This window comes from Trichosurus vulpecula, chromosome 1 (genome assembly GCF_011100635.1).
Source record: "Trichosurus vulpecula isolate mTriVul1 chromosome 1, mTriVul1.pri, whole genome shotgun sequence".
Classification (NCBI taxonomy): Eukaryota; Metazoa; Chordata; class Mammalia; order Diprotodontia; family Phalangeridae; genus Trichosurus; species Trichosurus vulpecula.
In genome coordinates, this window is record NC_050573.1 from 55,970,849 (window position 1) to 55,973,563 (window position 2,715).

General features: G+C 44.3%; 1 non-coding gene across 1 annotated transcript; it reads left to right on the forward strand.

The window, feature by feature from the left end:
- The first annotated feature begins 1,688 nt into the window (after positions 1 to 1,688).
- TRNAK-CUU lies at positions 1,689 to 1,761 on the forward strand. The gene has a single exon. It is a non-coding gene; the product is annotated as a tRNA-Lys (tRNA).
- The last annotated feature ends 954 nt before the right edge of the window (positions 1,762 to 2,715 follow it).

Consider the following 2,715-nt stretch of genomic DNA (forward strand, 5'->3'; position numbering starts at 1 on the left):
TAACTTGTAGTCACTGTAGCTGCTACTGGGGAGTGGGTAGGGAATAAAAATCCTTTCCTCCTCTAAATTGGGAAGTCCAAGGAAAAGATGACATTGACTGTATCCCAATGTAAAAGCCTTAAAGTAGGAAAGCTTTTTCTCTTCTCTCCTCTATCTGGTCTCCTGAGGGGGTAGATTTTCCTGGCTCGTTTTTGATGTAGCTCCCCCTGCCCCCCATCACGGAGACCAACCAGGAGCCTCTGATTATGAATGTCCTTTTGTAAGGGACCAGAGAACATATCTCAGCAGAAAGGGCCCAGATCCATGGGAAATGCTCCAATCCAACCCCCACTCTCTTGCTACATTTATTTTGACTTGTGTAGACAAATTTGGGTATACAAATATAAGTGTAAGAGGTTTGTCTAGCAGTCCCTCTGAAGCTGAGTGACACTGTATAAAGTGACATGATTCCTTATTGGAGGAAGGGCTTCTGAGAAAGAAGCAAAAGTAAGAAGGGAAGGAAATGGGGAAGGAGAGGCAAGGTGTGAACTTTGGATGTTACATTGTAGGCTCCTGGAAGTAGAGGTAGATGGGAGGAGGATATGAGGGTACATGGCCTCTCCAATGATTCCTGTGCTAGATGCTCCATCTCCAGACTCTGCACCTTTGCCCTGGCTGCCCCCCATGTCTGGAATTCTCTCCCTCCTCATCTCTACCTCCTGGCTACCCTGGCTTCTTTCAAGTCTCTGCTAAAGTGCCACCTTCTGACTTATGATGAAAAATTATATCCACGCTATGCAGAGAAAGAACTGAGATGGAGTCTGAATACAGATCGAAGCATACTTTTTTATTTTATTTTTCTTGGGTTTTTAATTTTGGTTTATGTTTTCTTTTACCAACATGACTAATACGGAAATATGTTTTGCATGACTACACATGTATAACCTATATCAGATTGCTTGCCTTCTTGATGGGGGGGGGAAGAAGGGAGGGAGAGAATTTGAAACTCAATTTAAAAACAAATATTGAAAATTGTTTTTATGTGTGATTGGGGAAAAATAAAATACTAAATAAATAAGGGGAAAAATAAAGTACCACCTTCTGTGAGAAGTCTTCCCTAAGTCTTCCTTATTTTTAGTGCCTTTCCTCTAAGATTATCCCCAATCTATCTGATGACAAACAGATACAAACGTCTTGTTTGAACATGTTGTTTGCAGGTTGTCCCCATTAGACTGTGAGCTCCTTAAAGGTAGGGATCATGTTTTTGCCTTTCTTTGTGTCCTTAGCATTTAGCACAGGGCCTGGTACATTGTAGGTGCTCATTAGATGCTTGTTGACTGTCTAACCGGTAACCCACCACCCATATCTCTTGCCTTCTAGAAGTGTGCCCCCAGAGACTGAGTAGACAACTACAATGAGATCTCTCTCCATACTTGAGCTGATATTTCACCTCCCTCTTAGGTCAGAGAATCCCCTTTCCTCTTGTATATTTTGTCAGGTAAACTAGTCTGTATGGTGTAATGGGGTGAGTTAGAGCCGACCCCTGCCCTCCTCGGACCTCTGCGTCCAGGGCCTGCCGAGGTAAACTTGGGGACCTGCGATATGAAAGGAACAGGAAGGGACCAGGAGGAAGGGTCTTGCCCTTGTTGCATATGGAACTTCCGGTTCTCTGCCTGGCTTGTCAGAGCACATGGAACTTCTGGTTCTCTGCTCAGCTAGCTCAGTCGGTAGAGCATGAGACTCTTAATCTCAGGGTCGTGGGTTCGGGCCCCATGTTGGGTGCCACTTGTGGCAGGCCCCGGGCCTCACAACTGTATGGCTTCCCCAGGAATGTTTTGCTGTTTGCCTTGATAAATATGTCTATTCACTATCCAGGACTGTCTTTTGTGTAATAAGAGTATAATAAGGAGGGAAAGCTAAGCTGCCCCAAATTAAGCTGTTACCCTCTAGGTCTGTGGTAGAACTACTTCCCCCTTCTCCTGCTTCCCCAGGAAAACCCCTCAACCAGGAAAACCCCTCAAGAAATCGTACCCTAGACTGCAAACATCTGATGTTTGATAACTATAATTCCAAGTCCCATACCAGCTTTGAAAATAAGAGTGAGGGGGCAGCTAGGTGGAGCAGTGAGTAGAGCACTGGCCCTGGAGTCAGGAGGACCTGAAAATAAGAGTGTTTATGACCAGCTTTTCTGTCTTCCTAATCTCTACAAAGGTGGAGGTGTTTTTCTGAAACATGGTGCAAGGTAAGACATTTTGGATGCGTCTATAAATTCCTACCTCATGGGACACACAGGCCTATCTTAGTCAGCCAGTCAAAAAGAGGATTTTTTTGTGTTTGATCCCCACCTCATTTTGCATCTTCAGTTCTGTTTGGTTTCAACTGCCCAGAACAAGAGGGCCCTGGGCTGGGTACCCTCTGGTGTCCTATCCTGCCCCACCCCACCCCCCTTCCTGCCTCCTTTTGTATATCATATTCCCCTTCAGATTGTAAACTCCTTGAAGACAGGAACTGTCTTTCTTTTTATTAATTTATCTCTAGTATTTAGCGCAGTATCTGTATATTGTTCAGTCAATTTTTCAGTTGTGTCCAACTCCTCGTGACCCCTTCTTGGCAGATACTGGAATGGTTTGCCATTTTCTTCTCGTAATAGCAAGCACCCTAGTATAACCTGCTAGCACAGGTTCTTTGATTTGCTTTTAAAGGAAAAATAGCTTTTAAAGAGGTCAACACTCTTAC